Here is a 27,369-nt window from a genome sequence, read left to right as displayed (position 1 = left end):
AGATCAAACAAGCTGTAAGTCTCAAAATTTCGAAATCTTCGAAATTCTAGATCCCAGACGCAAACGTGAACGCTGCCCCCGAAAATCTGTGACGCACGGGGTGTTGGAAAAGAGATCAAAGGGGGTGGCACGCGTAGTCGGTAGCACGTGCCACGAGGCCCGTCGGTAATTAATACGGACTGACTCAATCGGGTAGCCGCTTAATTAGAATTGTCACTATCATTCATCTCGGCGGCGGCTGTTTAACGTCAACTTGCCAATTGAAGCGTAGCTAACAAAACTGGCCGCTACCACTTTTTGCCCATGGCTGCGGGGCCGTCCGACAACCGTGTTCCCGACTGATACTCCACTCCTTTTACGGACTTTTCCTATCTAACGGCCGGCGACGATCACTTCTAGAATCCCGCTTGAACTGACGATTATTAATTTTCTAGATCGTACAGAGCCGGCCATAGAAGTCCACATTTATGAAACTTCAAATATTTAAAAAAATTTTAAAGAGAAAGAGAATGAAGAATCTTGGACTATAATTAATGGTAGAATAAAAAATCGTAGAATTTTTTTACACGTATCGAAACATTCTACATACAAATCGTTATAATTTAAACGATGATAATTAAAGTAGAATGAATTATGTACAATTATGCTTCTAAATAGAAGTAATTTTAAATTACTTGTGTTGACGAATTTGGTTGTGCCGATTTTAATTAATTAATTAACTAGTTAAAATTAGACGTTTTCTTTTTAATATTGTTGTTTAATGTACATTCTATTAATATTGAAATTTCAAATATTAATTAATTAATGAATGGACTAGTATCTTTTATATTTGAAATTTGGCAAATTCAAAAATTGTTAATTTATGAAGTGACTTGATAAATACATTGTAAACGGACTTTCGTGACTGACTGTACAAACAGTACGGAAATTGCATTACGCGGTCAAGACCAGTCAGGACAAGGATCTTGAAACAGTTTTAACGAAGGTATCTGATCGATGACGATCGGAAACGACTCGATCTGACGAGCTAGAAAATCGCTCAGCGTGTCGTAGCTCCGCTAACTAGTACCGTTTCTAACATTCCATGAATATCTAGAGCAATTACCATCTAAACGTATTTGCATATCTGCTTAAGAAGTTCCTCAATGCCTGTCTCAATCTTGATATAAATAAATTCGATGAATCCTTGGGGATATGATTTTCTTTATAATTTGGAGGAAGTTTCGATGAATTACGAGTTTTTCAGAATTAGAAGTTTGTTTACTTATCAAACGGAAATCTTGCAAAGTCGTAAAATTTAAGAGCTTCCCAAATTCTAAACCATAGAATTCGAGAGCTCTAATTTTTTAAATTTGAAATATTAAAATCTGCAAATATAGAGCTTTACGAAGTGAAAGTTTCAAAATTATAATTCGAGAGTTTTGAAACTATAGATCTTAGAATTCGAGGGCTTGGAATACCTAATTTTGACGCATCAGGCCTCGAAATTTAAAAGCTCTAAAATTTTAAATAATAAACTATAATTTTAATTTTGAATAATTATTCAATTTTAATCGAAAACGTAAATCAATAACTATTATAACTAATCATTAAAAGTCAATTATTATTACCATAAGGGCAACGAGACTTATTATTTTTCTAGTACCAAATGAAATAAAACTTTCATAATATTTATATGAACGTGAACACGAAAATTTCCAAATTGTACGGCGAATTCGAAGAATTTAAAAAAAATATGATTAGAAAAAATAAAATCACTGAATCTTTTTATTTCAGTTATCTTATAATCACCGGAAATTGAATGTAACGATGGTTGATATTATCTATGGATACTGTTATGTCTCATAATTGAAACAGTTTGTCAGAGTTGACGTACGACATTATTATATATATCTTGTAAATTGATTTCAAAAAGTTGCTTTGACCATAGGTATAAAAAAATTTGATATTATGGGATAATTTTATAAGTCTCATTAAATCATCTCGATTGTTTTCTTCTCTTACATCACTCATATCTTCACGGTTAGCTATTTTCAAATGCAATATATTTCAATGATCGAACATTATGTTATAATTACTTAACCCTACGAATTTCTACGAATATTTGATAGAACTTGGAACTTTTAATGATAATACATAGAAACATACACAACGTTTACAAATTTTATACTTTTAATTTTATACTGAAGTATAATTCAGTCGTCAGCGATCTACAAAGATCATCGAGTGACATATACTATTATAGAAACACTATTTATGTAATATAAATAGTATAATATACACTATTTATGTAATATAAATAGTATAATATACACTACCTATGTAATATAAATGGTATAATATAAAGACTAAACTAAACTAAACTAAATTAATATAAACAGCATAATATGAATACTATTTATGTATAAATAATTAAACATTTAAAACATTTAAAGAATTTCTACTGACTGATCCCGCGCGCTGGTTTTAAAGAAAAGCCAACGAATCGTGTGAGAAAAGGTCTCGTTCTAAAACCACGGAGGCAAGAAAGGGTTAAAATGGGCAAGCGTGCACGCATGAGCGTACACTCGTACTAGAGGTGGAACCAGGGATAACGATCGGCGATAAGCTCTCGCAGGTTAAACACTGTATTCGAGACGTGACTTATGGGACTCGATCCGGGTCCGGGGGAGATTCTACCTACAAATTTACTCGTTTACTCGCTTCGTGGAATGCCACGGGCTCCCACGAGAGAAGGGAAGAAGTGCGCGCGCGCGCGCGATCACGAACACCAGGATATTTATCGGTTCGACGGTCAAAGTGTGAATTACGTCGATTCGTGCGTGTGAGCCGCAATAAAATATTTCCCAAAGCTTCATCGCATTGTGCCGCCGCGCCGCTTCGTACCCGGTTATTTGCATCGCTCGTATCTCACGCGCGTTTCGCGCGCATTTTGAATGCCGCGCAGGCGCGCCGCCATTTATTAACGATCGCCCGCGAACCGGCAACGATTACAAATCTCGTAATGTGCCGAAAGACCTCTTTCGTGAGAAATCGTTCTTACCCGGCCATTTCGTTGAGAAGAACGATACGTTTACACTGCTAACGCTTATGAATCTACGAGAGCTGCGAACGTGCATAAATTTATAAAGCTACGAAGTAAATTGGTCAGTACAACGTATTTGACTAGACGAAACGAAATTTCTATTCTTTAATTGGTTCCTCAGTGAACTTTGTACATTTGCACGAGTTATCGTCGCGTAATGTCGTCGTTGATCTTTGTCAGATTAAACTCATTATTCTGAAAATAATGAAACAAACACAATTTGAAGTTGCAATTCACGGTCCATTAACCAATCTGCTAGCCTAATGACAAATTAATAATCTATTGATCAATTTACTAATAGAATATCGCACACACACTACGCAAGAGAGATCATAAATCTTCCTTCTCTGTTCTTTATTTAATTGTCTCACCACGCGTCAATACAATCAAGCGTCGTTTCTATACTCTGCACCGCCATAAGACATAACGAACATCAGTTTCACAGAAAGAAAAAGGGGTAATGAGGGGGAGAGAAGTTACGAGAGCGCGAACTGCATAAACCTTCTATCGTTTTGCGGGGTGGTGGAGAACACGAGCACGCACACGCTGGCCGCGGCCGTGAATTTACAAGCACGTGTACAGTGGCGCGCGTGCACGTGGCTTCCGGGGACCATGGACGCGCGTAATCTCTCGTTCTTTACCTCGTCGGTGCTCGGCCACGATCTATGATCATTGCGCTTTGTACACTTCGCTCGCATTCCACGGTGAACCTGCGCGAAGCCGCAGAAACCGGAAAAGGAAAGCAACATGCGATGCAATTAGCCGTTGCGGTGAACGACTCGAAGATATCCAACCCGTAAGATTCTCTGTTACGCGAAGGAGAACGAAATTTAAATGGGCCAGGCCAATCGTTAGATATCGAGTTAGCGAGCTGAGATTCCGTCTGCTGGATAGTTAAGTTGCATTCCAATGGACGCGCGGATGAATCGGACTACTTTGCTCAGACTTTAAAGATGTTCTTTTGAAGTTTACCTTTTTTTTTTATTTTTTTTTTTTGGCTTTAAAAACAAGAATCTTATAAATGTGTATTGAAGAGATTTTGGATTTTGGGATTCTCTGAGTTTCAAGAATATTATACGTGTGTATCGAAGAGATTTTATCGTGATAAATTATAAAGTGCATACACAGAGACAGTAACGATAAAAATTTTTATCTGTGAAAGTAAGATGAAATTAGACAGATTCAGACGTTCCTGTTAAACAACGAACAAACAGTATTTTTCCAGAATTTATGTGTGTCTATGAAAGATTGTAACTGACATCGTTGAGTCAATTTTCATTTGTATCATAACAGCTGCTCAACACTTGGACCATTATCTACATAACTCGGATTTTCAAATATAATCAATTAAAGTTGAAAATAATATTCACTCGATGAAATGAAATGAAACATCGAGCCTAACACAAACCTAACCAAACAATAATCTCAAGGCAAAAATATAACGATCGATACATCGTATTTCCAGAATTTACAAACAAAGGAGCGATGATAAACAGATGGGTGCATAGACACGATAGATGGAATATCGTTTCTTGTCGATGATCTCATCGGGTGGAATCCTATCTCGGCAAAACGAAATAGCCAAAGCGCCGCTGTTACTCCATCGTCTGTTACCGATTTCTTACATCGGTGGCTGACGGACGACCGCGACGTCTCAATCGACATGTCGCACGAAAAGAACGTTACCTGCCTCTAGTTCTTTCGATCGATGATCGATGGCGGCCCGTTCGCGACGATCTCGCGGAAACCCATTAACATTTAACCGGTAATCAGAGCATTTGATTAACGAGGCGGATTGTCCCAGCTGGCTCGATAACAGCACGCGGAATCGTACGAGTTTATCATTGACCGATCTCACGGTCGGACGTCGTTAACAGTCGTCGTCCGGAGATCGACGAACGCTGACCGTCACGATCCATTGACGGTGATCCATGCCGTTCGGTCCGTGTCATCGTTTCTTGCTTACGCCGCGTCTGGCTAAGCATCCGGCTCCTTTACATTTCCATTTTATTTATATGGTTACCGAGGGTGACTCTAGCGTGGCGATGCTACAGATTCATCCAACGATTTTCTCTGCTGAACTTGTTAGCTCGGCGCACTGCGCGTGTGCTCTCTTCGAGTCTTTCTATTGCGTTCCTCAAAGGTGGGATTTTCTACGAGCGTCAGACGTATTTACGCGCGTTCCTGTTTTTCTATACCTCATTTTCAAGTGTTTCGTTCTCGCTGGACAGACAGAGCACGAATTCATGTGAAAACTTCGTCGCAAATTGAAAAATCGTTTACCAATAACGCTCGGGGCTTCATTCTCTGAATCGAAAGATTCAGTATTGTTATCTGTTTTTCAGTACTGCCTTCTTTGCTCAATGCTGTGACGATCAGTTTGTCGATTTGATGATATGACTTTTAACGTCATGTAATTCCTTATGATTAATGACGGCCGAGAAATGTATTGTAAGCTTGCTTGTACTAATTTATTATGCATAATAACATATACTATAAATGAAATGATATATTTACATTTGGCATTTCTGTCTTTTCACTTTTTACGGACTCATTGTTGCCAATTGTTTCTTTATACGTAACAAAAGTCAGGTTTTGTCAATTTTTAACAAATTTGCTAGTTACTGAAAATAACCGTTATAGTGTTAATTGTTAGGTTAAGTTTCGATGCGAGGTTAAAGCGATTTTAGTAGAAGAGAACAATAGAAGAACGAAAACTTGTAATATTTTATTATAAACAGGTTAGATCAGCATCTTGGAGAAAACAAAAGCGTATATAGATGTATCGCATATGCATCATTAGCATAAAGATAAAATTTCCCACGAACGTTAGACGCATGCGCGTTAGACACATGCACGTCAGACGCATGCGCATACGATCAGGCGGGCCCGCCTTGCGCGAACGCAATATTTCTTTAATTTGCATTAAAGTCCAGTCTCTATTGCGTTAAAAATCCTCCGTCTGTAACATTTCGGGACTTCCCTGAACTAGGAAACATATTATCAACCGTTTCTTCAGTATCGTCTTCTTTATCAATCGTTGGATTTAAGTCGCGGTGCACGTGTGAAGCAATTCCATCAAAATAGAAGACAGAAAACAGGGAAAAGAGCACACAGAAATATAAAAAACTCCTAATCACTGAACATATATGCAGAAATAAAAACCTCGCGTTGCGAATATTTGAAGCGGACTGACGTTTATAGGAAATCCCACCTTACGGACGCGTTCAGTCGCGACCACGCGTTTCTCTTCACGCGTTGAACGGGGCGAGCGTGCATGTCACCAAGTGACAGTGAATGTCACGGTTCCCCACCTGATCGAGATTATTAAAAGCTCGGGCACTCGACAGGGTGCAGGGCCCGGTCGATTCTTCCTGAACACGGGAAGACCACCAAAGAGACCGTGTTACTGTTCATTGAACTCGTTCGTATCGCGCACTCGATCAATCCTCGTGGCCTGACAAAGCATCCAGCACCTCCGACACTCATGCTCTTTATATTCACTGACACGTGACTAGGATCACCGAACCGACGTGCCACGAGACATTATTACACGTACTATGATATTTTCTCTCGTTCGACGACGGGGGGAGTGAGTTTTTACTGTTTCGAGGAACTTTCTCTTCTATTCTATTATGTACACGTGTATTACCAGATGATTGAAGGGTGGATCGAAGTGTAATTTACGGGAGATCCATCGGCCGATTCCCCGTGGATCACGACTGCCCGATCTACGGAGGAAGCGGCTAGATTTCGGGCGGCAGGTGCACGCTACAGGTTCACTCACAGATGCAGCTCTCTGACTAGACTAAAGGCGGGAGCGTGCTCGTTGCCAGCAAGTACTCTAGGAGAACAGAGAAAGAGAGAAAGAAAGAGGAGAGAGGCACACCGGTGCTTCGATTGGTCCATACTTCCCGCGAAAACCATCCAGCCAATCGCCGACACCGCGCCGCGTAATTGCCGGGTATCACGATTCACAAAAAACGGGGGAGGGATTCCCCTTTCGAAATTCCCCCTCCCCCCCTCCCCCGAGATAACGTTCTCTCCTCGTCCCTGCTTCCTTTTTATTACGTCGGTCGGCTCATATTTGTCCTACGAACGATTCTTGAAGTCTGTATCGATCGTCCTATTGTCCTATGAAAGGTACCATGCTCTACGAAAGTTTCTTTTCCCTCTTCTTTCTTTTCTTGCTCTCAGTGAAATGATTTTTCATTCTTTGTGTAGAGTGGCTATTACGATCTCAACTTTGTTTTCGCGTAAAAAATAACGGATGAAATTCACTTCTTGTGGAGACTGACTATGATTGAATAAGATCGGAAATAAATGGAGAGAATGGGGATATTGTCATTTAGTAACTTGCAGCTTCAGATACTCCAAAAATTTTAATTCACAGCGAGGAACGTAAATTCCAATTAATAAAAACTTTTTACAATCAGCAAGAAATCAATGCCTATAAAGCAGATACAATCTTCGAGGAGTCATTAACATACGATCCGATACGAATCATAAAATCACTGTATAATACGTGATCGCTCGTTCGATGAAGAGGAGATAAAACGAAATACAACCGGCGAAGGCGAAAAGTTATCTTGATCAGTCACGGACGTTTAACGAAACAGATTGAACAGTTATTAATTCGTACTGATCAGGGATATTCAACAATCACTGGGTAGAATGGTGAAATAAAATGTTAAACAGAAAGAATATCAAATAGAACATTAAATACACATATCGTCGTTGATAGTTTAATTTACCTATCTAAATTTTTCATATGAACGATTGTATTAATTTTATGAGCGATTTTTTCTTCGATCCAAGTTTTATCAATCTTTCGAGTGCTCGCCAAAAAAGTTTTATATTGAACGAGGAAAAATATAACAAACTAAACATCATCAAACATACATCCTTTGTTATATTCAGTCAATATTCATATTATGTGTTTATCTACATCATCTTTAAATAACCTCTAAAAAGAAAACCATTTATTTTTGAAGCATCTTGGATTGATCTGCACAAACTAAACAATTCCAAATGAATTCGCGCTTTTTTTTGTTTCAATCCATTGAGCAATAAAGTTAAACTTTGAACAATCACACTTGTGAAAATATTTTCTTCAACAGCCCAATTATTCACAGGGGAAGAGGGATTTTCGGTCTCGAGTCGGTGGACAAATTAATTCGCGATCGATATATATTATCGAACACACGATACGAAACGATTCTCGTGGCGGCAGCTCTCGTGGAAGTATTTCGGCCGGGTGGGTCCGCTGGATTCCCGAGCTTCTCGAACAGTCCCTCGAGGGCCTGGTGGTTCCCAGGGAGGTCAGAGGTCGCTGGGCCCTCCTCCGCCTTATTCCTTCTCGCCCCCAACCCAACCGAGCGCCCTCGACCCTTCGCTTATGAACGTCCGCCCAATACGGCCGAGTCTCTTTTACCTCTCTTTCTCTTTTCTCCCTCTCGTTTTTTTTTTTTCGTCCTCGCTGAAAATGTTATTTATTTGTTCACGCGTTTCACCTTAACGAGATTTTTGGCCCCGGTGCCACTTGCCAGCGGGGGAAATTAAAAAGCTTGAAAGCTTTCGTGTTGCACCAAGATTGTTTCAGTTGTGAGTTGGTTTTTGGAAGCATCCGTCGGAAATTTGACGGATTTGATGTTGTTTCTGAGAGTGAGAGTGAGATTAATTAATTACGAGCGTGGGCGGTAGATGAAATTATAGTTGGAATTATAGAAACAAACTACGACTTCGAATTCATTCCACGGAACAGGGAGAAATATATAAGGCAGAATGCTTTGAAGTGAAAACTCACTTTAACAAGATTAGGAGCATCACAAAAAATTACACTTTACTCTCTATCTATTTCTCTCCCTAAAACACATTAATTACAACAGACATTGCACACTCATTCCATAAATTCTTCACGATACCTAATCGAGCTAATAGGCCACAAAGAGGAAAAGAAAAAAAGAAAACGGAGAACTTGAAACAGAGCCGGTTAACGATCGCGAATGGTACTAAAAAGCACGTTCCCTGCGTCCCTTTCTGCTTTGCATCATTATGGAAGATTGATGTAGTAACGGTATATATGGATGTTCGTCTCGCGGTTAAAGTGTCTCGTCTTTTTTCGCGGCCGATATTCCTTGAAAGCCAGTCGACCAGGCTTGTCGAGCAAACACCGGACGAAAGAGGCGCCCTAATGGTCAGCACGCAGCACTACAAAAGAAAATTACTCGATAATATGGCGCAGTTCGACGTGGGGGATCTGATATACCGAAATTTATATCGTTCTCCCGCGATGAATGTGAATGTCACACGGTGGTATTTTCGATGGTCCACATTCGAAATAATTTGCTGAAAGTTTTGAAACTTTAGGAACCCCATAAACCACATTTGCAATTAATAATTGGAAATACAAATGAAATAGCTGTGCGATGATGGTGATAATTTGAATATTTTAATCTCAAAAGAATATCTGTTCAAATATCGATGAAAGAAGAAATAATTGAAGATTTTTTTATCTTGCAGAGAAGTGACTTTAAATATATCTGTTCCATATTGGAATACTGCAGCGAAATAGCGGAAATAAAATGCCATTTATAAATTAATATATATTAAAACTACCGACCTCTAATATATTTTACATACAAATCACTACAATTTAAATGGTAATAATTAAAATAAATAAATCTACCTGGCTTTACATTTTTAACAGTAGAACTACCAAAGTAAACTTTAGATTTTCCTTTGTTTTTTTTTTTTTTACAATCATTGAAAAGATACGAACATTTTTTTATCGTTAAAGTATCGTCATATCATTTCGACAATAATATCCGTATCTTTTCAGTGATAGTAAAACAAAAAAAAAAACAGAAGAATATCTAAAGTTTACTTTGGTAATTCTACTCTTAGGAATTGTATAAAGCCAAAGTTTTCCAAATGCGCGGACCATTGTGCACGTCGTTTCCATCGGCGATGTACGATGCTTTTTCGGCACGGCGACAACGCGTAAACCTTCGAACCGGAGGATAAATCCTCCTTACGGTGAAACTTTCCAGCCGAACCATCATTTAGGCGGGATCACACGGACCCCTCTTCCGCCTCGTAATTTCTGCACACGCAGCGAGGAATCGCGCGTGTAAATGCGCCGTTGGATTCCGGCGTGCCTCACACGCCTTCTCGGTGACCGTGTCCAGTCGAGATTTTTCGGGAAACCACCGGCGAGAACCTCCTTAGGTTCTCTACACCCTTCGCGAAGAAAGAATTCTGGCGAACTTCTTGGATTTTATTTTCTGTTGCGCATGGAACTGATGAGTACAATTAACTCGTATTTCGTACAACCGGAATCAAAGCGAAATTTCGAAAGTCATTTTCGTTTATTTGCTGTAATAATGTATTTAAACAAATTGTTGCTTAGATATTTCATTCGAATCTCATTTTAGGAAATTTGGAAATGGCACGCGAATTGTTTCAAACATTTTTATCCATCAGAAAACGTGTCGGATCTCTGTTTATTATCAAACGAAGTTTATATTTTAATGAGATATTCCAAGAGGAATAATGGATGAAGTAGCCTGTCAATTCCATTTCAGAATTCTAATTGAATCCTTTTCTTAAATTCTTCTAAACACTATTATAATAGAATTTTTTTACTTCAACCAAATCTTACTAATCTTTTCATAAATTTTAGATATTACAAGAGTATCCTTTATTTTGATAAAATTCTGTATAATTCTACACTTTCTTCAAATTCAATGGCATCATAATGGTACCACAATAGTATGTTACATAACATACTATTATACAAAATAAATTTCTTCAATTTCAAAACCTGAAATCAAAACATTTCGTACATAATCGACAAAATCTTACCAAGAGACTCTCCATATAAAACAAATTCTCTTAACTTTCGTCAAGACAAAGAGATCACGGTTCTCCCTACTAAATGTTATCAATTTTATCAATAATAAAAGATCACGCCAAAGTTACTCCGATATTTACAATCAATCTAACTCGTATTCAATAAAATTACATCAACGGTTTACAGTTCGATAACGGATCCTTATAACCTCATTCGTAATCCAACGAAGTAGTATCAACAGACTGTAATTTATCCTCCATGAGACGTGACGATTTCGCCGATAGCGAATTCAAAGTTCGACGTTCGAGAGTATTCGAACGAAGAATTGGATCACCAGCCGTAAGTGTTTTAGCTTCCTTCGAGGAGGGGCTCGTTCGCAGGGCTTTGGGATTTTACACGCGGCTGTTTACCACCCAGTAAATGTTATGCTCAAATCATAACGTACATCTTGGAGCCCCGGTACGGGACGACCATTAGCCGCATTCAATCACCATTACACGCTCGCGCGCTTTCTGCGCCTGCTCGCCCCTTAAATCCTGGCCAGCGCCGACAAAAATATCGCCGAGAACGAGCCACGGGCACGACAAAGAGCCTACGATCGGCTGACACCATGTGCCTCACCCTCTATGCGCGCCGAGGCTCGAAAATTCTCACTGAACACCAATGGAAAATACACGTCTATCCTTCGTGATGTTCCGTTTTGTAGCATTTCGTTTGTGACACAATTGTGGCTGTAGAAATATCAAGATAATGACGTTCGAAAATAAGGAATGCTTGACGACCGGACGTTGAAATTGGGAGAACTCGAAGCTCGTGGAGCTCAACTTAGGCCTCATAGTCAAACTTAATTACGCTTGATCGAATGCTCGCACGCGCCTCACCACCGAGGATCAAAATTCACGCTTGCTCGAATCGTTAATCCTCGCCAGTACCACCCACGGTTCTACCCGAAGAGAAAAGAATAGTCGAAGAACACGCGAGGAGCTCGTCGTCTTTCGTTCGCTCCAAGTAGCCGGCGCTCGGTGGAAGAAGCAGGAAGAAGAAGGAAGACGTCAGAAACCGGCAATTTGCCATCGATTTCCGCGCGCGAATCGATTGCGAGCGCGATCAAGCGTGATATACAACGGGCTATCGAGTCGCGAAGCTTGTCGCGGCGCGCCGGGACAAGCTGCCTCGATGATACCGCCGTGACAAATCGTTCTAAGCAGCGTAACGCCATAAATCAAAGCTCGCCACTCGAAACGCTCCTCCAACCCCGTGAAGAACGATCCGGAGACGAGGCGAGAGACGAAAAAGGATGGAGAGAGAGAGAAAGAGAGAGAGAGAGAGAGATCGAGCAGCGGTACCAGACGAAGCACGATTAAATCGTAGTCGATAAAACTCTGGCCGGGCATTAATAATAATTAGACACGGCGTAGCTACGAAATTAGCGACGTGAGTCGGTGTACCGTACATAATAAACTTGAAAGCGAATGCTGCTCGAATGTTATTGAACGCAGCTGAAGGAAGAATAACGCAAGTGCGAGAAAGTTTTAACCCACGAATTATCATGGTATTAATTGGTGAAGAGGGGGGAGGGAATGGGGAGAGGGGGTGTCGTAAATTACATTGCAATGGGAAAAAATGATAATTGAATGCGGCTGGCACCGCGAAAAAGAACATTTTACGAGGCGATTAACCGCTTCGTGGCTGCCCGGCCACGAGGCGTTTCATGACTGTCTCCTCCCTGCAATTCTTGCGCAATTAGGGGCGAAAGGGTGGACCAAGACAGTTTATAGTTCGTTGAACATATATTTATATATATATATTTTTTTTTTATTTGAATATTCTCGAGATTGTTTCTTTCTCTTATCCGAAGGGTAATTATTTATTCATGCGTGAAATTATTTCAAACTTGCGAATTCGAATTTGAATTTTTCGTGTAATCTCAGAGGAAAGTGAACTCCGCTGAAATTATATAATTCTCTGAATTATCTTACTTCGTGAATTACATTCTGAATAATTTTTTTTAGTTGCGCCTATGATGAAACTCAAATTTTACACTAATAATTAATAAAAATTTAAATTAAAAAAAAAATAATATAATTATCGTAATAAATATATATATCACAAAATAATAAAATTTAAGTTTATCTTTTATAATTTTTTGTACATTAATTAAACAAATGAATATAATAATAATGATTATAATAATTAAAATTATATATATAAATAATAATGACGATGGTTCAATTAAATAAATATCAATTGATATAAAAATAGTCAAAAAAAAAAAGTAAAATTAATCAGTTGCTTTAATGGATTACAAGAAATTTTAAATAATAATGAATATCACTCGCTTTAAGAGCTTTAACAGCTAATATTGCATTAGTAACAAAAAATTTAAATTAAAAAGAAATAATATAATTATCGTAATAAATATATATATCACAAAATAATAAAATTTAAGTTTATCTTTTATAATTTTTTGTAAATTAATTAAACAAATGAATATAATAATTAAAATTATATATATAAATAACAATGACGATGGTTCAATTAAGTAAATATCAATTGATCTAAAAAATAGTAAAAAGAAAAGTAAAATTAATCAATTGCTTTAATGGATTAAAAGAAATTTTAAATTTAATGAATATTTTATATATAATAATGAACATTACTCGCTTTAAGAGCTTTAACAGCTAAGTTTTAAAGTTTCGAAAGTTTAAGCACGTGGCTACAAAAAGCCACCTCAGTGTTTGAAACTCGCGAGTCTTCCAGAAGCTTTGCACGTTCAGCAACTGAACGATTCGAATCTGGAAAGTACTGCGAGGTACTCTAATCGCGGCGCCTGCGGCCTCCTCGCCGAGTGTGCCCCTAATAAACCAAAAGAGGGACCACACGCGTGGCACGTCACGCCATGACGATTCGGTTGACGTACATTACGCCCGCCAAGGTGGATTGAAATTTAGCGAATCCACCCACGCGCGCGACTGCATATTATTATGCGATTCGCGAGCGGCATAATTATTTCCCGCTCAAGGAGTCTCGTCCCTCTGACGAGGAATCTCCTTTAACGCTTGAACGTTCCAACGTCCACGCATCAACACGCGCGGATTCATTTTTCTGAGACTGCCTCGGTGGGATAAGTTGTTCTTGCGGCCGCGTGAAAGCGGTTCGGATCGTAACAGGAAGTCAACGTAGCTCAAGTCGAACTCGTCTCATCGTGTCGGGAGTCGAGTTTATTTTGCGAGTTGTAATGTAATAGCAACATTGTGAATTATAATGTGACAGCGAGATCGATCCGCTCCAATTTTTACCGCGAATACCGGTGGAAAGAAAGAAAGAAAGTGAGTAATTCAAATACTTTTAGGAAGGTGATACGAATAATGACAAAGTCTAAGAGTCTTTGTAACAGAGTCTCTGTTCCTTTTTATGCATTTTTATAGAGTTATAGACTGGACTGTTATTAAAAATAATATTCGCCAGAGTTAGTTATGTTAGTTCGCTTGCGAGACTTTCGATCGAGCAAAGAGAAGACGAATACAAAAGAACTGACGGCAAATCGAGATTGAATTTTAATTTTATCTTCGTGGGAACTTCGTACAAACACGTTCACGTGGTTGTAGAATCTCAAGTAGAAGCGAAAGACAGATTAATCTTAGAAACGTCCGATTTCTCACGATAACCGCAATTGTGTCGCAATGATCATTCGATTCTCAATAACATCAGCACAGGGTGTATCGATACCTATATATCGATGATGCTCGTCTGAGAGGACCAAGGGGAAAGAATCAGCGGGAGATCGATTCGTCGGTAGATTTTCGAAGATAGCTCGCCACATGGACGCAAGGGGGAGGGCAAGAGGGGGCAAAGATTGACCCATGACCCGAGAGTTATGACGCGAGTCTGATTCCTGAAATGCTCGCGCACACCCTGTAATCAGGAATGGCGAGTCCCGGGCACCCCGCCCCAGCACGCCACGCTGGATATCTATAATTTAAATCTCGCTCGGCCGTAAGTGGCAGGAAATCATTGTAATTAATATGGCATGCATCCACGCGCTTCGCGCATGTGCGCGACTCTCTTGCAGGCTCGGGGCTTGTGCGTCCCGATTTCCCCTCCCGCCCCGTTTTACACGACTGCGCTGGCCTGTCTGCCCTCTTAAGAGGATGTAAGCCGATCATGCATGCGCGGATACGGAAGCTTATGTTAGAATCAGCGGAATCGGTTTACTCGTTGTTTGCCAGTACACCGTCGTGCAAAAGTTTTCGCCGTCAATGAGACTTCTTCCCTTTTAATAACGCTTTGATAACATATGTATAATATATAATGATAATATATGATAATATATAATGATTGTTATATATAATGAAGTTTCGCCGTCAATGAGACTTCTTCCCTTTTAATAACGCTTTGATAACATACGTATAATATATAATGATAATATATGATAATATATAATGATTGTTATATATAATGAAGTTTCGCCGTCAATGAGACTTCTTCCCTTTTAATAACGCTTTGATAACATATGTATAATATATAATGATAATATATGATAATATATAATGATTGTTATATATAATGAAGTTTCGCCGTCAATGAGACTTCTTCCCTTTTAATAACGCTTTGATAACATATGTATATATATATAATGATAATATATAATGATTCTATATAACGATTGTTCTCTATGAACGTCATTTCTTTCTTTAATACTTACTTAATAAGTTGTTTCTGAACTTCCGTAAGCGAGTCGACAGTGGTCGAGTTCCTTTAATTTAATTTAATTTAATTTAAGAAATTGGAAAGAGAAACTAAAGCACGACCATTCTCACCGCTCTGAACAATTTCACCGAATCAGCCACGATCTCAAACTTTTACGCGTTATTGTACACCAGTTACCAGGACAATCGACCGATTTTCTAATGTCCACGGTGCCAAGATATTTAAGAACACGACGATCGTAAACCGGTCAGCGGAATCCAGATTAATGTCTCGAGTCCACTTATGCCAGCCTGCACGCCGCGTGAAATTTTCTACCGTAGTATTTATGTACAACTCTCCAACAAAGTGGAAATTTTTCGTCGACTTGGTGATTCGTTTCTCAGGCACGTGATTTCGATTCCGTCACGGATGCTGGGATTAGGCTGCGCCATGTTAACCCAAGTCAACGCACGTCAGCATCACGTCGGCATCGGATCAATGTCACGTCAGCATCGCGTCAACGTTACGTCGGTGTCATGTCAGTGTCACATCGGCGTCGCGGCGCTGCCTTGCGACGCAGGTATTCGTTGACATGGAATCTACGTAGGTAGACTGGCTAGTGAAGGATTTTTCGTTTTGCCAGGCTCGATGTTGTGAGCGACAGTTGGGTTAATCGTATCCTCTTATCTTGAATTACTGGCTTACTTGATCCCTTTGAGTCTTTGTAACTCTGTTTCGGAGATTAAACGAACGTGACGGCGTGCAGAAAGGGACAAAACTACTTAAAGGTGTCTTATCCCCGTGGTTGCCGACTCATCGGATATATATTCTTCGTTGAAAATATTACTTCTTGTTGTGGATTTTAGATTGACCGCGTGTTTCTTTTCTTCTTTCGAAAGATGAGATAAATATATTCATAAAAATTAATAAATAATTTTGATGAACACAATGACCAAAAGCAGTTTACAATATTATATAGATACGCAAGTAATACTACATGTGTTTTCTACTATGTTAGTGATAGTCACTTATTCGAAAATATATATATATATACAAATATTTATTCGTTGCTTTTATTAAACATGATTCTTCCTAAAAATGTAGTATATTTTTTAAACTTTTTCTTGTCCGTCATAACGAGTAATGTATAAGCATCTAGAAAATTCTACTGGGAATTTCTGAATCTTATGGCTACGTACGTATTATAACGTTTGATCATCAAACGTTTGAAGTAAAGTTTAATATTATATTTTACTTTCATCGTGTACAAAGGTTCAAACTTGAATTTTAATGTATCGAAATTCACAAATGCTGGTCTTAAAAATTCCGAATGTCACAAAAGTCGAAAATTAAAACAAAAAAAGGAAAAAATTACATTTCCGACACTGGCTTCCAAGCTTATATACACATATAGAATCGTATAAAATTGTGACTCACGATTGTATCCACAGAGGTAGGTACAATCGTCGATTATTAGAAGTGTTACGAGACATTTAGAAGTGTTAGAGAAACGAGAAGTACTCGTGGCACCGAAATGTTACCCGCTTTCACAAAGAGAACCTCCGGACGAATAGTAATAGTTTCGCTACGGTATCTCGGACACAGCCGTCCCAGACGGTTAAATGAATGAATCGAAGAAATGTTTCAATTATCCCGACAAATGTCACTCGGTGGCCAGTGATCTTGATAAGCGATCCCGTCCGCCGGTGATATTTTGCTCGGTGCAAGAAATTGTTACTAGGACTTGCGCCAAGTTACCACGTGGCGAAAGGGGAAGCCCCCCCGTCAACGCACCGCGGCCCCCATGAATTATGCATGGAGAATTTGCAACCGTCCCGTCAATGTTACTGTCATTTCTTTCTTCGTATCGATTTCTGACCGTCCCAACATCGTGCCCCGTCGTTATTGAACCACGTGGACCATCGTAAACTCTCCGAGTCAAAGCCCTCCCCCTTTCTTCGACAAGAAGAGACATCGCTCGAGAACTCGCAGCCTCTTCGAAGTTTTATCTTTGTCTTCCTTTTTTTTTTTCAATGTTTGATGACGCGATAAAATGATACACGCGTGAGCAGAGAATTCAGAATGATTTCACGTGAATGTGATTGAACATGATTCGAATCGGAGGATTTATAGTATAGTAGAAGTTTGGCTCTAGTCGATGGTATTAGAGGATGTAGAATGCAGACATTTTTATGATGTGATAAATATAACGGAAATTGTCACGTCTTTTATTATCAATTGCATGGAAGTTTACTGGGTATTAAAATCTCGCTATTGTGAAATCTTTCTCCGTTCATTTCAAATTCCTCGGCTTAATTTTAGTGAAGCACTATTTATTTTAATAAGAAGTGAAGCTTTCGTACGCACAAGTTGCAGATACTTAATTTTTATTTAATAAGAAACAACCTTTATATTCACATTTAATAAAATTATATGTACGAATGATAATGATATTAAATTATATTAAATTGTTATAATGAACGATTTAGAATATAATGTATATTAATTGTAATGTATATTAAAATTGAATGTATATTAATATACACAGGTTTCAGACGTAGCGTTGAAAAATGTTGTATTATATTTTTAACTGATTGCTCATATAATCAACTTCAACTTCTCAATAAGAGAAATACTAAAAATTAAGAAAAAAAAAGAAACATTAACTGATACAGTCGTCGATAACACGCAACAAAGTGCCATCAATTTTCAATAACTGAAATGACACGAGTGAGTTAGACTCGTAATTAAACATCAACAAGCTATCAGCAAGTTGTTAAGGATTTTAAGAGGTCCCTAAAAAGCCGACGTCGTAAAATTCGCAATGCCAGATAATTTATCTATTTCCTAACTTAGGGGAAAAAGTTTCTTCAACCAGAGATGACTGGATGAACGGGACAATGCACGCGGGGATTTACGCCTTCGAACGACAATGAGATTCTCAATTCGAATGTGCAGGCAACGAGAAGAAAGCTTATCGATGATTCTCATAGTTCAGTTAGCGTTACAGTCATTTAGCTGCCGGTTCGTCGCGGAAATTTCACTGAATAATGAGCCCGTCACGGTCTTCAGGCCTGTGTATCATAAACTCGGAGCTAATTCAACTATCCTGCACGCCTCTGTCACGTAGCCAATACGATCAACAGCCATACCTCTATACTCAACGGTGTAAGTTAATTCCACGAGTTTGTGTTATTTCTTAATAATAATGTATGTATACTGCCATTTAAAAGTTTTTGCACATTTTCCAAAACTTCAATATTTAATGCCAAAATTTTCAGCTCTGTGAGTTTTAAGCTTCGAGCGTTCAATTTGTGTTGAAGTATTTTTAGCTTGTCCCTCGATGTCAAACTGTATATTTTGCAACTGTATATTTTGTCATCAAAAAATATATGTAAAGAGCATCATTTCTGTACCTACGTGTTGCAAAATAATTCGGTAGAATGAACACCATTCATTTCAAGTTTAAATCTTGAATTAAACGGACCCTTGCTGACCGAATGTACACGCTAAATCTAAACCTGAGAGTTCTCGTCACACGAGCAGAGAATCACTAGTAGTAGCCTTCAGTCCGTGGACTTCTATTGCGCAAACTACTTCGTCTACAAGTTCATTTAAACAGATTTTTGCTGTACGAATATTTTACAGAGAAATTGACACGAGGATTAATCAGCGATATTTCCTATATTCGTAGTCGTCGCGCGCTATCGCGAACGACGCAACGCCATTACACGTCCCTGATAAATCAGATTTGCAAGTGGTGTAACCGCGAAGAGCGAGGTTCGGACGAACATGGTTATTCGAAGTTAAGAGGCTCGTATCTCAGCTGAAACGCGGGGAAATTCGCGGCAGGAGTGGCCCCGACGAATAGCCAGGCGTAAATCCTCGTATCCGGACGAGGCATCATCCGGCCACGAGTTTTAAAAGAAGCATTATCGCCACGCGCTTTATGCGTCGTGGTAAAACGACACGAATTCGAAGTCGTTTCTTTCGTGCCAACTAATTTTACGACGTTCAGCGTGTATGCACGCGAATAGCTTGATCCCGCGACCGCCTCTCTTTCAGCCTCCATTAAACTGCCCAACCAATCTCCCTCTTTCTCTCTCTCTCTCTCTCTGTCTGAAATGAAAATTCGTCTCTTTTTTTCCCTTCTTCATTAACATACTTTCAAGCTGAACTCCTTTCTCTCAGAGGAATATAACGAATCTCTTTATTGCGACGCACCGGGTTTAGAATATTTTTTGAAATCGGCACACACGTACTGTTTCGTCAATCATTTTATATGTGGGATCATATATTCCGACTGAAATTAGAATTTTAAAGTGTCATTTTTTTCTTCCTTCTTACAGTCTTCCATTTGAGGAAATATTTTTGTTCTCGCGTACGTATGTATAGTTTTGAATAAATTTCGTAAGTCATACGAATACTCTGGTGTTAATGATACTGAATTGCATCGATAAAAAATAACAATATGTCTTATTAGGCATACGGAGATTTAACGTTACAGTACACTTTCGAGGCGAACTTCTTTTCAGAAAATATCTATTTCAATACATTCAACTGTAAATCCACTCTCTTTAAAGTATCAATCGTTTTCGATCCACTTGTGTCTCTCTCTTGTGGCAATTAAATGATATCTCAAATTTGAACAAAGTGTCAAAAAGTGTCCTCACAAGTATGTGTGACATTTCACTAAAGATTTACTCGGTTTTCTGGAAACATCGCAATGCATTTCTCGTTCTTTAAACTGACGGCCAATATAAGAGTATAAAAGTTTGAAGATCGCAACGTAGAGTGAATCGTTCAGCGAATTTCCACTCTGTATTAGAAAGGGAACGGGTTTCTAATGAGTCTATTAGCGAGAGAGATCTGTTACAATCTATGGCTGCCCTCGAGGAAAGTATAGAACCGACTAATCGAATTAATAGATCGAGGAAACGAGTTCATTCAGGCCCGAGCGTTTTACTCTCGTTTCGACGATCTGTTAATGGAAGATAGTGGTAAAGGGATAGGCAATAACTTCACTCTGTTTAATCATACTTTGCTCCTAGGTTGGAACTGATCGCTTTACTTTCAGCCTCTCTTACGCGAGTGTTGCGGGAGACGCGTTATTCAAAGACAGGAAACACGCTTCAGCAATGGGCTGAAGTGGAGAACCAGGCTGAACGACGATGCATCCGGTGCAAATCGAACATTTGCATAAGGAGCACTCTGCCTCCTTCGGCATACGTTGAAACACTTATCCGACATGCGTAGGACGACGCGATAAATTCAAGATGGACGTGTCCGTTGCTTCCAAAAAACCGAGAGCCGAGAAAGTCTCACAGGCTTGTAAACGGGAGTTTAAAGTCAGACATTCAGGTTTGGCAAATGTAATTTCTTAATTTGTGTCTAATATTAATTCACTAAGACGTACTCTAACGAAAGTGTATTATATAAAATATTTTAATATTCTCCCTAACATTAGTTAGAGAGATTCGAACATTGACCAAGTTTGAAACAGATTTAAAAATATACACAGAAATTGCATAAGATTTCATATGATGTATATTATAGCTACGTGATGCGTATAGAAGAATATGTTCTTCTATGACAAGTGTTTGAGTACTTTCGTGCGCCGCTGTGTACATTCAATATACTTTCATTTTAATATATATTTCATTTTAAATATTTCTCAAAGTATAAAAATATTTCTTTAAAATATATATCTCATTTCTTAAGTCTTAAATATTTAAATTTCGCGTGGCAGTGTTACTATTGTTAATCATTTGACGAATTAAATTCAACCATCAACCATCAGCTCATCAATGTAACGAATTTTAAATGTCTTTCACTTACAATTACTAAAAAAAAAAAAAAACGAATATTTTTGTCAAAATTAATACTTAGATTCCTGTTTAAACAGAAAATTTGTTACGTGTTAGAGAAACCTGTAGTTCCAGTCTCAAAAAGAAAAAAAAAAAAAAGAAGAAGAAAAGAAAAAAAGGAGGTTACACGTGCACCAGCCCTGATAGTATTAAATTTCGAACACACGTTCCACCTGAACCGTATGTATGTATATACCTACTTCTCTATCCAGTCGAGTGTTTCGTCGATCTCGAACAAGCATGCTCGTTGAATACCACACCACGTGGCTGCGTTTTATTGCTCGAGTAATATGCACAGTACCGTTTTCGCCTTTGTTTTCCCGTGGGAGTGAAACTGAGTCCCTGTCACGGTGTTTGCTGTCGAAGAAGTACGACTCGCCTTACCAACGAATGCGGCCTCGGACTTCTGTGTCCGTGCTTTACGAAATTTATGCGTATTATGTGGGTCGCGGGGGAGGTTCTCCATCTTGGTGAACATTTGCTCATTTTGAATTATACGTATTATATTTTATTGTGTGGACTGACGTTTGTACCGTGACCTTTCATTGTCAAACTACGAGGTACAGGAATTCCTTTCGCGGAACGAATCGAGCGCGACGACTCTCGAAGGTGATCCTCGAGGTCGCTGACCTCATAGTGAGTTCTTCCGTTAGAGGAGACCGCGAACGATAAAATTTGGTAAAATAAAATTGTGAAACATCCGAAGTAACCTGCTATAATTATTAGATCGGTGCCTAAAATTGTAAATAAAATTGTAAAACATCCAAAATAACCTGCTATAATTATTAAATCGGTGCCTATAAAATGTCCTTTCTTCCAAGTTTGGATTGTCGGCCACATTAAGGACCAACGTTAACGCAACATTTCATTTTTTATTGTTTCCAATCAAATTATATTACTAAATTTAAGTTAGTACTTCTTATAATAATTATTATAATGTAATATAATATACTATAATATGATATAATATAATATAATATACTATAATACTATAGTAATATATAATAATATAATATACTTATATTATTATTATACTTATAATAATATAATAAGGTATAATAATTAATGAACTAGTATAACAAAAACTTTTATTAATATGACAATAAATCTTAGGTCTTTTACTTCAATTATACATAGAACAAATTATAGCTCTTTCTCGAATTATACACAATTATACTGCAGGATGAATTGTAAGTAAGAATTCCTCCAGACAAAAGACACGATCGAATCGATTAAGAAAAACTCTGATCCACGTTTGATCGCTCAAACTCACCTCGAACGCGGCCTGTTCTCCCGATTTTTGCATTAGTTGGAAGATTACCGTAATGAACACTTGTTCCACGGTGGTTTCACGCCGCTGCACGATCTCTCGTTCGTAACTCGCGTGGACCGCGAACGCGGTTTCGAATAAAGCTGCCTCTGCCTGTGATTTACCGCGGGCTCGCTGGAATACTAAATAGCGAATAGCGATCTGCGTGAAATTTTTTAAGTCGTTCGAGAACTCGGAATTAATTATTTCGCGCAAAGAAGTCACGAATTAACATCGAACTTGTGATATTATTAATTCATTGTTTCAGTTATTAACAGTTATATTATACTGTTTTGTCAAGGATCAAAGACACAAATTAAATTAATACTGATTTAAAATTTCAACTTTTATTTAGGATACTTTTGATTGAAAATTAAATTAAATATTAGTTTCGTAAGGATTAAAAAGAGAAGAAGATAAGAAGACGAAGAGAATTAAGAATACTTATTTCAGAATTAATAGAAATTAATTAGCACACGAAGATGAGCCTGATGCCGCAAAATAAGACAGCAAACGTGCACGTCAATTTTCATTATACCACTTTAATCGCAATGAACACTTACTTCGTGACTGGTTTTGATGCATAATCTGTCTGTTTAATAAAAGAAAACGCGATAATTAACTAATTTAACAAATGGTTAATTAAACAATGTGCAAATGTGTAACTTTCAAGTCATAGAAGTTCTAAATCAACATCTACTGTAATTAACAGATAAAAAAGAAATCGCCAAATTCCGAATTACACTTTACCAAACCGTTGAAATCCGTCATTTCACGCGCGATAAACCTAATATCACCAGTGTACGAAACTTTAATTGTCCGGAAGTTCTTTCACCCGATGATAGATCACCACTCCACGTCGATAGGAACTCTCCACGCGAGATTACTTCCACGTATCTTTTTACTACTTCTTAATTAACTCTATCTGGAAATGTTAGCCACGCTCGGGGAATAAATTAGTTGCATGTATGTAGCCCTCTGTGCGCAACTACGCGTATAAAGATTTAACCATGGTGCCAGAGAATCGTTCGAGGGATCGTCGATGCCTTTCCCAATGCAAAACCAATAATCCCTCGGAGCCTGATGAGAGGATAATTCATTACGAACGCGAGGAAACGCGTCAGGCGAAAGGGGGAACATGCCTTTGACAAACTGGCACGGTAAACAAATTACGGAGATCGAGGATAGAGTCGGCGGTAAATCATACTTTCGACGTTAAGAGGCCGTCTGGTCGTCGTCGGTCGGTCCGTGGGGATTGCGTGAGAGAGTTGCCTCGGGCAACTGCACTCGCCAAACGAAAATGCGTTTCGCCATGGGAGCTCGCCAAGTTCCCATAACGAACCTTCGGGGCATTTTCAACCATCGATCCGCACCATGGTTCGTCGATCGTTTGAATACTCTCGACGTGGAAATGAAAATTAATCGAATTAATTGACTTTTTTTTTTTGGAGATTGGTTTGAGACTGATTTATTCGTAATTGAGACTTTGGCTGTAGCTTTTTCTTAAATCTTTTAGTGTCATTAGAGGAGAATGGATTTTGTGATAATTCAAGTTTTAGTATTTAGTATTAAGGTGGGATGAAGTTGTAAAGATTAATATTCTAAATTTTGAAATAAATAATCTAACCTCAACTTTAAAGTGGAATCAAGTTGTAAAGATTAATATTCTAACTTTTGAAATAAATAATCTAACCTCAACTTTAAAGTGGAATCAAGTTGTAAAGATTAATATTCTAACTTTTGAAATAAATAATCTAACCTCAACTTTAAAGTGGAATCAAGTTGTAAAGATTAATATTCTAACTTTTGAAATAAATAATCTAACCTTAACTTTAAAGTGGAATCAAGTTGTAAAGATTAATATTCTAAATTTTGAAATAAATAATCTAACCTTAACTTTAAAGTGGAATCAAGTTGTAAAGATTAATATTCTAACTTTTGAAATAAATTTGCATTCGAAATAAATTTTAATAAATAAATTTTCATCCTCCCCGCTCTGATTTCCACGAACAGTTGCAATCTACTGACTTCCTTAATTGGACTGAAAGTAAAGTTCAGAATTACACGCGGAGCACATACTTACTTACAGTCCCATCATCTCGTTAAATACATTAAAATGTACCGTTGTTGTAAAATAATGTTTGAAGGTTCACAGACCGGAGGACGAAGAGGAGAATTCATTTCTAAAAATTCACCGATCAGAGAAGAACGGAAGTAGAAAAGGGAAATTTGGGTCGTGGTTGAGATCGAGTTTGAAAGAAGGGGATCTGTCGGTGCGTGCGGCGCACCGCGAGATGCGTTTGCACGTGGTATAGAAGTACGAAATAATTTTTCTGCGGGGCCCGTTGCCTCGAGAGGTTGCTTTACGAGCGGCATAAATCACGGCCGTGCACGTGAGTGTGAGTGGGCGGAACCGCACGGTACCACAACCGTACACCATAAATTTGATACATGTTCATTGTGGTGGTTGGGTCGGTGAACAGCCGCGGTACTCCTCGCGATCGGTGGCCCGCGAAACTTTTCATTCGCGAGACCCACAAGAATCTCCATATTATTTAAATGCCGCTGCGAAAAACCGGCTTGCGATTTTAAAGAAAATTTCTTTACTGCTGATACTGTACATTTTGTTATCGAAGATGCTCAACCTTTTCCATTTGATATCATTAACCTATTTTTAGTATAATAATTGAGTATAATAATTACGAGTCTGGCGTCGGATATGGTGCAAAATCAGGACAAAGATTGGAACTATCGGTTGAACAATTCCGAATATATTATTCTTGTTGCAATTCAATCATGTTTTATAAGAATTATAAATTTTATATTAATAGCGAAAGCTTTCAGATTAAATTTGTAAATAATCTGATCATCCTACTTAATATGAAATTAGGAAATTAATAAAGTGAAGAACAACTTGTAGCCTACCAACTATTTACATTATTTAAAATACTTTCGTCTTGATTCATGTTTGCACGTAGACTCGTTCCTCATTTATACTAGATGATATAAGTGCCAAGGCTGGATTTGCATATCAAAATTCGCAGATAGCAAGCAATTCTATATACGTACTAATTTTATTATACGCACAGACAATTAATTGACATTATTGATCAAAACACACACAACAGCTTATTATAGACACTAATAGACGCTACGCTATATTAATAGGCCAATCGAGAATACGAATCGTTGAGAAGCCATAAATGGAAGTGTAGAAAAACATTGCAATTATTATGAACATCACTTTTTAAAATGTATCTATTCACAAATATCCTTGTGTAATAAATAAATTTGGAAAATAAATCGTTTGCGAATCACGGTTAACCGTGGATACAGAGGATCTATACACGGTGTTCAGATCAATCTACCCCTGTATCAACTTGCCCAAGTCTCCCCTACTGAAAAAAAGGGTGCAACACAATACCCTTCTTCTTCACGAGGAAATATATCAGTCCAAATCTTCTTCGAGGAAGAGTATCAAGCGAAACAAAAGAAAAAAACGAGCCAACGAAAGTTTCTCTATCCTCCACCAACTGTGTTATCGTGTACTACATGCACACACACACACACACACACACATACATGTATATATATATATATATATATCGTGCATTTTCGAGAGAAGGGGTCAAGATTGGCTTCGTGCCTGAAAAGTAATTGCGAGATGCGAGATACCACGGCGCGGCTCTGGCTACGCAATTTGCCCCTACACCTGGCCTCGTTGCTCCCTCGTCCTTCGTCCTTCGTCGTCCGCCCGTTTTCGTGAACTGTTCCCCCCTCCCCCCCCTCTCTCTCTCTCTCTCTCAAAAAGAAAAAGAAAATGAAATTGTTCACATCGTTGTCAAGATTAAACCGCGCACTTTTGAAATTATACGCGCGGCATACATGCGGCTCGCATGCCAATTAAATCGTATAAACGAAATTGCCGGAGGTGTATAATTGGACGGGGGATATACTGGACGAAAATCGAAAAAACATATACCAGCCGGGTATTAACCGGGTAGGAAAACGTTATAACGTTTTCGTTGCGGGGAGGCGATCGAGCTCGTGTGCTTCGCCGTGTGAATCGCGACTCGTTCTAGGTGGAAGCACACTTCGAGAATTATTTGATCGGATTAATGGTAACAGGCTTGTGAAATACTCCTGACGTGTCTTTGAAGCTGGAATTCCCTCTTGGGTATTCCCTTTTATCTTGGTTATCTTTCCGGAGGAAAAATGTTTCATCTTTGTTTCGATTTATCGATGATCAAGTGTGTTGGTATTCACAGAGAAAGTGTCTTCTATTTTTATTTCATTTCTCGAAGGAAGAATGCGTTATCAAGTTGCTATTCGAATTAAATAAACATAAAAATATGATGGTGCGTGTCTGCGTGTTTTTAGTTACAATTACAGACGAGGAGGATGATTTCCTCTGGAATTTTTAAGAAAAGACGATCGATCATACGAACGATACAACGGTGTAAGAGTATAACCGTAAAGTCGAGTCTGTTAGCCTATTTTCAAGTACAATTATAAATAAGGAAGATATCACGTTCTATCAAAAGGTACAAAAACACGACAGTCA

General features: G+C 38.4%; 1 protein-coding gene across 3 annotated transcripts in view; it reads right to left on the bottom strand.

Annotated features, from left to right (window-relative positions):
* Window positions 1–27,369, bottom strand: part of LOC122530882 — a 100,927-nt gene that overhangs the window by 15,087 nt on the left and 58,471 nt on the right. The window lies entirely within an intron of this gene.

This window comes from Frieseomelitta varia, unplaced genomic scaffold (assembly GCF_011392965.1).
Source record: "Frieseomelitta varia isolate USP_RPSP 00005682 unplaced genomic scaffold, Fvar_1.2 scaffold_36, whole genome shotgun sequence".
Lineage (NCBI taxonomy): Eukaryota > Metazoa > Arthropoda > Insecta > Hymenoptera > Apidae > Frieseomelitta > Frieseomelitta varia.
Note: the sequence above shows the minus strand (reverse complement) of the source record. Positions and strands in the feature narration are given on the sequence as shown.